The 10,003-nt window shown below is 52.7% G+C and overlaps 1 long non-coding RNA gene and 1 other non-coding gene across 2 annotated transcripts; both read left to right on the forward strand.

The window, feature by feature from the left end:
- The first annotated feature begins 2,276 nt into the window (after positions 1–2,276).
- On the forward strand, positions 2,277–6,065 carry LOC141577051 (uncharacterized). The gene is made up of 4 exons (XR_012505484.1): positions 2,277–2,468; positions 3,671–4,021; positions 5,014–5,171; positions 5,317–6,065. It is a non-coding gene; the product is annotated as an uncharacterized LOC141577051 (long non-coding RNA).
- Positions 3,848–3,956, forward strand: LOC141577055 (U6 spliceosomal RNA). Its single transcript, XR_012505488.1, has one exon. It is a non-coding gene; the product is annotated as a U6 spliceosomal RNA (small nuclear RNA).
- Positions 6,066–10,003: the final 3,938 nt, after the last annotated feature.

The raw sequence follows: 10,003 nt of genomic DNA on the forward strand, positions 1-10,003 counted from the left end.
TTTACAATATATATCATGTTTTCAAAAATGAATATCATTCCTGGACAACATTTAAGCAATTATTTTCTGTGTTATCAGTAAACATTTTTAAAAAATCAGTAAGAAAGGAAGAGGGAGAGAGAAAGAGAGAGAACAGGAGTAACTATACGCGCGCGTGCGTGCATGCATGTGTGTGTGTGTGTGTGTGCGCGCGCGTGTGCGCGCACGTGTGTTGAGGTGGGGGCCTAAAAGAGGGTGAGGATTCTTTTCATCGAGGTCTGTTTGTACAGAATTCTCTCCTTCTCCGCTTTACACTGTGAAGGAAAAGCCCAGCTGGGATAACAAGCTAAGTCGCAAATCTAAGTGTAACAAGTGTCGGATTACTGATCTGAGTTCTGCTGGGCTAACTCGTAAATCTAAATTAATAAGTGCCGGTTTGCTGATTCCCTGTTCATATTTTGCTAGCCAGCTGGATTTTCAAAGAGACATATCTGGCCTTGAAATGTTGGTTTGCTGCCTCACTGCCTCTACTTTCGTGATAATGATGTTGCTAAAGCTATTGCGTGCCTATTGGCCGAATACCCCAAGCTGGTACTTAACCCTATAAAACCTCACGTGCACGTCTTGGAGGTGCTCAAGGCTTAGGAGCAGAAGCCCCTCTGAGCCCGCCGGCGTAATAAATCTGAGTACTCCAACCCTCCGAGTGGTGCTTGTTTCTTGGCCGGCCTGTCATTTCCATAACAGCACCGTTGACAATAAGAACGTCACTCTCGTTCCGGCATAAAGAAGACATCTGGGGAGGGTGGGGTGGGGGGTGGGGTGTAGATCTATGTTATGTCCTGATTCCAGGAAGGAAAGGGGCAAGGGTCAGCGTGCCCTTCTTTCTGGGGTATCTGTCTGTTCGCTTTTGGTGTTCGGCTGGTTTGGTTATTTCAGCTTTCTGTTTGGTTCCTTTCACAGATCCAGTGGCTCAAAACAGCATTCTGATTTTCTTTTCTCCTGGGGTTTGGTTTTTGATAGGTAGAGGGACAGGGCCCACGCAGGGGTGGGGGTGGGGGGTCACTGTGCCGGAGAAAGGGAGGCGGCTGTGGTGAAATCATCGAGCAGAGGGGATTTCTACGAGAGGGACTCTCCGAAGTGAATGGGGTCCAAGGAGATCAGCAGGGTTTCTGTGTGCTCGTTTGGTTTTGTTCGTGCGTGTGTTTGTTTTTTCTGGACGAGGCCAAAGAACTCTTCAGGTGGAGGTGTGTGTCCAAAGGGTCTGACAGGATGGGAGGATGCGGGGCGAGTCAGTCCATGTGCCCAGAAAGAGAGAGAATCTGTCATAGCTGAGACTCAGGCCTTTTTCAGACCTAGGCCCAGAGAGCAGTTCGGCTCCGAGCATTCACGGAGAAGTTCGCCGCCACCTCAGTCCTGTCCCCCACCCCCGCCCTCCCCCACGCCTCAGCCCCCAGTGAAGGAGGAATCATGAAGTGGCCGCACTTAGGCTAAGCCAATTTTTGGCTTTATGCTTACTGCTTGCTTTTAGAACGATCAGCAAACTCGACTGACCAGACACCGCTCCCAGCTCCAGGCCCACTGTTAAAAACAGCTAAAGTTGTCGATTCTAACTGTTTGATTTGACCTTCCTCTGATCGTTCAACTTGACAATCATGTTTGGCGTCTGAGTCTTTCCCCAGGAAGGGAGTCACGGGAGGATAAGCTCAGGAGAACGACCAGCCCCCTCCCACCCCCCACCCCCCACCCCGAGTTCCTCCGTGGCGCTGGTGCCGCCGGGTGAGTCTGACCAGATAAAGAAGGTCACGGGCTGATGACCTACTAGACCACCAGGAGGTCCCATGTTATCAGACACTCATCCAGATTTAGGAGGAAGTTTCATCAGAGACCCTTGTTGATCATGAGCACCTTTTGTGCTCCCGCCTGTTGTGATTCCCTTTCATGCTCCAACCTGTTCGTCCACAGAAGCATGAAACCCCAACCCCAAGACGGGTTCACAGTTTGGAGGGCACTAGCCTGCTGTGAGTCCCCTTTGCCCAGCAAAGCAATCAAGCTGCCTCTTTTCTTCTAAACTCTAAGACCCTGTCTCTGGGTTATTTGGCTCGTCAGGGACGGGGTGGGGGAGGGCGATCTTTCGGCAACACCCGCAGAAGTTTCCCTGAGTGGCAGGAACCAGCGTGGCCCTCAGGCCTCAGCCCCGCAGGCAGGCAGGCAGGCAGGCAGGCAGGCAGGCAGGCAGGCAGGCAGAGTTGGAGCGACCGTTGGTCCCGCCCCCGCCCGCGCACCACCCCCCCCCCCCCGCCCCCGCCGCTGCTTCCGCCGCCGCCGCCGCCGCCACCGCCGCCGCCGCCGCCGCCTCCCAGGCCTTCTCCACCGATCGGTCCCAAATCGACTGACTGTCTCCTGGAAGCGGGGGCGGGGACGTCAGGAGGATCCATTCGGCAGGGCCTCGTTCAATCGCTTCATTCAAATGCAGAAAGCTCTGTGCTCAGGTCAGAGCCTTTGACTTGGCCTCCGGCTCCTCTCTGTTGAACGGCTTTTGTTCTTTGGTTTCAATTTCCCCACCCTTAGGCCACCCCGTCCCAACTGCACGGAGGGAGGCGGGAGGGAGGGGGAGAATCTCGCCTGGTCTCAGGCCAAAGGAGTCCCCTCCTTTTCCTAATCTGGGTAAACCCCACTACACCGTTTGAGAATCATGGAAGGGCATGGAAGCAGACCTCTGACTTGATAGATTCCTCTGGGATGGGAGACTTTAAAAAAACAAAATTCTTTTTCCCCTGCTTCCAGGGAGGCAGAAAGGAGGGCCAGAGTGTTCCTCTTGCCTCGGGCAGTTCTTTGTTTGTTTCTTTCTTTCTTTTGTTAAATCATTTTTTTTTTCCTTTTTTTCTTCCAGTTTTATTGAGACAGAGTTGACATACAGCAGTGTATACTTTGGGGGGGGGCGGGCGGGGAGAGGAATTCGATTTTATGTATTTATTTTTGACCGGAGGTACTGGGGATTAAACCCAGGACCTTGTGCTTGCTTGCTAAGCACACACTCTACCACTGACCTATACCCTCCCCCTTGGCCAGTTGTGAAGTCCCTTTCATTCAGCATAGTCCATCGGGCACATTTTGGGGCAGCCTACTCTGGACCCCAACATTTCCCTATTCTGTAACTTCCCTGGAAGTTTTACACATTAAAAGCTGGGCTGTTGACTGTGCATGTGCGTCCATGCGTGTGTGCGTGCGTGCGTGTGGTGTGGGGGCAGGAGGGAGGGAATAGTTTCCTAGAGGGCCTGCGTTTCATGGACCCAGTTTCTTAGTTCTGAGAACAGGTCTGTTCAAGGAAACAGTTGTAGTATCTCGTCTCAGGAGGCGGTGGTGTCGATGGGCTTCTGAAGCTAGGCCTAGGGAGCAAGCAGTCAGGTATCGCCTAAGAGGCACTTGTGTGGAAAACCAAAGTACAGCACAAAGGTTAATCATTGGAGCAGATGAGAAACCAGATTCAGGGCCGGGAGTAGGGGGTCAGTCTGGTAGGAGATTTCCACACATCGGGGTCATCGAAACGGCTCGAGCAGTTTGAAATGCCTCTGATGATGTCCTGGGGTGTTCGGCTCAACTCTCTGAGCGGCTCCTCCAAAAACAGGCCCTAGGATGGTTTCCACAGGAGCTGTTGTGGCCATTTCTCTGACGTTTACCTCCCGTTGTCCAGCTTCAGTCTGCAGGGCTTCAGGAGACGGAGCATTTTAGTACTCAATGATGCCAAGACAAAAGGGTGAGAGAAAATGGGAAACGTTCGTGGAGATGGTCCTAGGCAGATAGTGGAGGCAACTAGAAGACCTTCAGTCTCTGGGCCGGCTTTCAGGTTGAGACAAAAACCCTAAGGCAAGCGCTTGCTGCCACAGCACATCGACTAACACGGGAACCATCCAGAGAAGATCAGCACGGCCCCTGAACGTGGACGACACACGCACATACGTGAAGCGTTCCGTAGCTTTAGTGATGTCAGTCACCCAGAGGAAGACAGATATCCTATGCCATCACTTCTAGGTGGGATCTGAAAGTAAGTCAAGACACCCATCCATACATAAATAACTCCATTTTAAAAAGACTCCAAGGAACCTATTTACAAACCAGAAACAGACTGGACTCGCAGACATGGAAAAGAAACCGATGGTTAACACAGGGGACAGGGTAGGGTGGAGGAACGGGGGAGGGCAGAGGGATAAATCAGGAGTTTGGGATTAGCAGATATAAACCACCCTATACAAACTAGGTACACAAGTAGGTCCTACTGTCTAGCACAGGGAACTATGTTCAATAGCTTGTAATAACCTATCCTGAAAAAGTATACGTGTGTGTGTGTGTGTGTGTGTGTGTGTGTGTGTGTGTGTGTGTGTGTGTGAATAAGTGAATCACTATGCCGTACGTCATAAATGAACACAACATTGTAAGTCAACTATACTTCCATTGACAGAGAGTTCCTACAATAAACAGGCAGGCAGGCAGGCAGGCAGGCAGGCAGGCAGACAGACACAGACACAGACACAGACACACAGACACACAGACACACAGACACACACACAGACACACAGACACACACACACACACACACACACACACACACACACACACACACACCCCACAGACACAGGGGAACCCTAAGGAAAACGAGTAGCACTAGTATCTCTTATCCATGCATGTCTATCCCAGTTTAATGGAAACCTAAGTTTTTGCCTCCAAGTCAATGATGCTAATAACTCTGCTGCCAAGAATAGAAAAATCCTCACGGAGGATTTCTGAATCCCAGAAGGGTCAGGGAGGGAGAAAAAGAGAAAGGATTCCATTCTGCTGACAGAGGTATGATAGTTACCATGTGGGTGTCCGCCTCTAAAAGGGAAGGAAGGGGAAAAAACAAAAGTTTATTTTCCCTTGTATCTGAAAAGAAAAAAATTTAAAACTCAATCCTCTTGGAGACAAGAAGTCGTACACACCTCATGTCACTGATTCTCCTCCTCCACCTCCTCCTCCTCCTTCCTCTACTTCTTCTTCTAGTCTATATCTCCCATGGATTCTGACGACCTTGCCTGATGATGGCGGGTGATGGGGGCAGAGATCGATCCTTCTGAGAAGTAAGTTGGCAAGCGCTTTAGTGAAGCCTCGTAGGATTTACCCAGCGAAGCGGGTGCCTTCGTCCCTGGAGGCTGCGGAAAGTATGTCCCCAAGTCACATACGCATGTGTTTGTCTTTTGTTGTCGTTGTTGTTGTTGTTGGTGGTGGTGGTGGTGGTGGTGGTGGTGGTGTGTGTGTGTTTGTTTGTTTGTTTATTTGTTTGTTTGTTTGTTTGTTTGTTTGTAGCAGTGTCCTGGCCATGCTGATGGCATCAGGCTTGCAGCGGGGGAAGGAAGGCTTCAACCCCTTTGGAAGTCATACCTACCATCCCAAGAACGTCTGGATGACCCCTACTATGTGGCAGTTGAATGGGGGCCAGTTACTGGGGTTCAGCGTGTCCAGAGAGAGGAGGTCTGAGGCCTCTGGGGACAAAAAGTTTGTACGTATGTATGTATGTATGGCCAGTTGACTGTTTTTGCGGTCCTATAGGAATCTTCCTGCCCCTGTCTATTGAACAATGGGAGTCATCTTCCAAGTGCCCTGACACCAGACACCACGGTGGGTGAAGGAATGCGGGTGGGGTGGGGGTGGGTGGGGGAGGTCATCCAGGAAGCTGGGAGAAACCGAGCACGTCCGTGGGTCAGTGGGTCGGCCTGTCGGATGGTCGCCATGCTGGGTTTCCCCTAACCCAGGCCATTTGCCGAATGGACAGAACAGACTGGGGCCACGTGTGCCACCCACCCTCTTTCCGGAGGCTGTGGTCCACTGTGTTTACATGAAAGTCAGTGAAGGAGGCATCTCCTCGGGACTCGGTTCCGTCCCTTTCACGAGAGCCTCCACTTTGGATGACAGCCAGCCAGCCAGCCAGCCAGCCCTCGATGCCAGGGCAGTAGACGACTGCCAGGAATATCCCATCCTTTCTGGAACCCTGAGTGTACCCACCTGTACAGACACAAGGCTGAAGAATACATGACGTTCCTTCCTAGTTGACAGCACTCCCCATGTCACTGAAACAGTGTCCAGTACGCTGACGTCATCTCCTCCCTCTCCCACACCCCCGCACGCGCACAAACACGCGCGCGCGCAGCGCGCGCACACACACACACACACACACACACACACACACACACTCTGTCTGTCTGTCTGTCTGTCTGTCTGTCTGTCTGTCTGTCTGTCTTCTAAGGATGGAGAAGAGTTTGCTGAGCTATTTCGGGTGCCCTCTCATCCTAGTTCCTATCTCCAAGTTGGTTCAAAGTCCAAAAGGCGGTCAAGCACTTAATCAGATAGGTCCCTCGTAAAGAATGCCTCCCACATCACGACGACAGGCTTCTTAGGCCAGCCGAGAAGCTCCTTCAGTTCTGCGCCCATCTTGGCTCTAAGTTGATATCAGTCTGTTACGGAAATGACAGGCCAGCCAAGAAACAAGCACCACTCGGAGGGTTGGAGTACTCAGATTTATTACGCCGGCGGGCTCAGAGGGGCTTCTGCTCCGAAGCTCTGAGCACCTCCAAGACGTGCACATGAGGTTTCATAGGGTTAATTACAAATATGGGTCTATTCGCCAATAAGGCTCAAACAACAAAAAGCAAAGGATCAGTACACTGGAGCTTATCAATTTGGAACAGATCACGTTACTGACACTTGTTGAGCTTGGATTTACGAGTTAGCTTGTTAGCCCAGTAAACTGACACTAAACTTCAGATTTACGAGTTAGCCCAGCAGAACTTAGATCAGTAAACGGACACTTATCACACTTAGATTTGTGACTTTAGCTTGTTAGCCCAGCTGGGCTTTTCCTTTACAAGTCCTCCAGGATCCAAGAAAGCCACGTTGGAAAACAAGTGGTGATTCTGATGGGACAGGAGATCAGTCATTTGGGGGCGAAGGGTGGGGTAGGGAGACATACCAGCCTGTCTGTCTGTTTTCACCCAGTGTGGGAGCCGTCCCAAAGAGATAACTCGAGAAGAGAGAAACAGGGAGTTGACAAAGAACACGTGCAGTGGCGTGCCCTCCCCCCCCCACCCCAGGAGAAGGCCAAGCCAGAAGTCCCTCCGGATGGCGGGTTCCGGACTCCAGCTTCCAGGGGAAGCGATGTTTTTTTCCTCCCCATTTCAGGCCCGGAAGAAGAGGGAGAGGCAGAGTGTCCTTCTCGGGCATCCGCTGTTTCTGAAGCACGCTTGTTGCCAAAAGATCGGCCCCCGTCCCCGACGAGCCCAAGAATCCAGAGACAAGGTCTCGGAGCTTAGAAGCAAAGAGGCCATTTTATCGCTCTGCCGGGCAAAGGGGATTCACAGCAGGCTAGCGTCTTCAAAACTGTGTACCCACCTTGGGGATGGAGTGGGTGGGGTGGTTCTAGAGCCATAGCTCAAACAATCGGGCATCGATCACCATCCACAGAATCGTTTTCTCATCAGAAGACTCAGAATGGTGTCACGATGCCTCCAGGTGACCCATTCTATAGAGGCTGGTGGTTAGATCTCGTTATCTCATAAGCACTCAAGGTGTGGCCTTCTTGGTCACTCAGGCTATTTTGTCAGGTCATTAGTCCCGTGACCGACCTTCTCCTCGGAGAAAGACTCAGAGACCCAGCATGATGATGACTTTCAATGAGTGAAATACAGTAGAAACAGTAAGATCGATAGCTTCCAGTTTCAACAACAGGCCTGGAACCGTGAGCAGCAACCAGTCAGTCAGGACAGTTGACCGTTTTCAGGGCGAGCATAAGAAACCGAATGACACCCCCCCCCAGCAAATGAATGAGTGAATGAATGAATGAATGAATGAATGACCTAATGATCCTCCCCTCCCCCCCCCGCCAAAAAAAGAAGCAATAATCCGTTAGCCTAATTCCGGCCATTTTATTCATCCTCCTTCACCCTGAAGCCCCAGTCACCCACGTGCCACAGTGGTCTGTTTTCTGGTTTCCTCCACCACCCCACCCCCCACCAACCACCACCCCGCCAACATCCCCCCATGCCCAACCACCGCCCCAAGTGTGGGACTGGACGGGGGTGCAGGGGGCTGAGGGGGCGGCAATGGCGGCTTGAGGTGAGGGTGGGGAGTGTTCCGCCCAGATCGTATAGGAAGCTCAAACACAGCTGCAGTACGAGACAAGATGGTAGATTTCTGTGAGTCCTCCCTCCTCTTAAAATCCGTCCTAAGGAGGAGACAGACAGAAAGAGAAACATCACCCTCACTCCCAACGCCTCCTGCGCCCTCGATGCGCCCCAAAACAACAACAAGAAAAACAAAAACAAACACGACCACAAATAAGTCGCTATCCCTGGGGAAGAAGGATTCGATGGCATGGGGATATCATTCTAAAATTCATTCCCTCTTCATCACATTTCATGGAAACCGATTGCAATCTATGAGGCCCTGTGAAGGTAGGGGTTGGGGGGGTAGGGAGGAGGGAGGGAAGTGAAGGGGGGGGAGAGGGAGAGAGGGAGGGAGAGAGAGAGAGAGAGAGAGAGAGAGAGAGAGAGAGAAAGAGCAGAGGAGAGGAGGGATAAAAGGGGAGAGGACAGGAAAGGAGAGGAGGGAAAAGAGGGGAGGGGAGGGGAAATGAGAAGAGGCGAGGGGAGAGGAGAAGAGGGAGAGGAGAGGAGTGGAGGGGAGAAGAGAGGAGTGGAGGGGTGAGGGGGAAGTGGGGAGAACAGGGAAGAGGAGAGGAGGGGAGAGGAGAGGAAAGAGAGACAAGGGAGACAGACAGACACGCATGCGCGCGCGCGCACACACACACACAGAGAATAGCGAAATGGAGAGAGAGGCAGAGAGAGAGAGAGAGAGAGAGAGAGAGAGAGAGAGAGAGACAGACAGACAGACAGACAGACAGACAGACAGACAGACACGGATCTAGGTCAGGGATACTACACATGGGTATTCTTCTGAGTGATTTTATGTGTTTTCTCAATCGCCACCTCTATGGAGATAAAAATCGCTCCCATAAGATGAAGGGAGTCCTTCTGCCACCGCCCACGGCCCCGCCCACCAGCACCGCTTGTGTTTGTCAGGGATTCCAAGCCAAAGCACGTGGAGGAGCGGGAGAGCTTCCTGGCAGCCCAAGGAGGAGGAAAGTCCGGCAGCATGAGAGAGGTGGTTGGCACGGGGAAGCTGGAGGCCGGCTGACGAGAAGATGGGTGAGGGGGCAGGGAGGAGGGTTTCCCAAGTTGGAGAGCCAAGACGAGGGAGGGGAGCTGTCGGTGGCTGCGTTCTGACCCCGACCCCAACCCTGACTGGAGCGGATCCCTGAAAGGAGGCGGTTCGGGCTCTCTGGCCGAGAACGCCCCTCTCTTCCTCTTTGTGCAGAAACACCTTCCGCAGACCGAGAAAGTCCATCCCGAGACCCTCGTCGGAAGAGTCCTTTCCAGACCCATCACGATCCTCCTGGGCCAAGGGGTCCAGGGGATGGGGCGGGGCCTCCATTCGATCCGTCTTCCGTCCGTCCGTCCATCCACAAGATCTTGAACATCCATGTAGGATTCTGGATGGTAGCAGTTTTCCAGGATCCTCGAAATCCTTGTAAGTCCTCTCCTGGCAGATTCGACCCCTAGGTCGTACCGCGCAGCACAGGGCACTAGATTCAGTCCCTCGGGACGAGGGTTCCTGAAAAAGACCAGGAAAAAGAAGAACAGAATCACTATGGTGTGCACCAGCCAGAAACCAGCACCACCTTGTCACTCGAACAGACTTGCAAAAGGCGGGGTAGGGAGAGAAAGTCATAGGATGGCTACCATCCCTCCCACCCCCACCCCACACGCCAAGCCCCAGACCATCGTCATCCCTGCTCCCCCTCCCCTCCCCTTTCCTCTCCCTTCCCCCTCCCCCTCCCCCTCCCCTCCATCGACGCCCGCCTCCCGCTTGTACCCCACTCCTCTGAACCCAGCACCACCCACCCCAGCCTGGACGGGCTCGGCTCAGATCGGCTCGGCCC

This window comes from Camelus bactrianus, unplaced genomic scaffold (genome assembly GCF_048773025.1).
Source record: "Camelus bactrianus isolate YW-2024 breed Bactrian camel unplaced genomic scaffold, ASM4877302v1 HiC_scaffold_9, whole genome shotgun sequence".
In the NCBI taxonomy this organism is placed as follows: domain Eukaryota; kingdom Metazoa; phylum Chordata; class Mammalia; order Artiodactyla; family Camelidae; genus Camelus; species Camelus bactrianus.